This window comes from Phaethon lepturus, unplaced genomic scaffold, assembly GCF_000687285.1.
Source record: "Phaethon lepturus isolate BGI_N335 unplaced genomic scaffold, ASM68728v1 scaffold30409, whole genome shotgun sequence".
Lineage (NCBI taxonomy): Eukaryota > Metazoa > Chordata > Aves > Phaethontiformes > Phaethontidae > Phaethon > Phaethon lepturus.
Window position 1 is genome coordinate 7428 of NW_010563438.1, and position 248 is coordinate 7675.

The following is a 248-nucleotide window of genomic DNA, read 5'->3' on the forward strand; positions in this document are numbered from 1 at the left end:
ATCCCAAGCCCCCCTGTTACTTCCCCCCCCCTTCCCCTGCCCCGGGGAAACACCTGCACGTTAAAAGAAAATCCAGAGCAAGGAAAAATATGGATGGGGGAAGAGGCACGGGTGTCCCCCCGTGTCGGGGCGGCGTGCGTGTGACCGGTGTGCATGTGTGTGTGCGTGTGTGTGTGTGTGCGTGGGGGAGCGAGCGGCGTGGACGCCCGGAGGAGGCTGGCGCGGCCGGAGGCCGTACCCCTGTACTG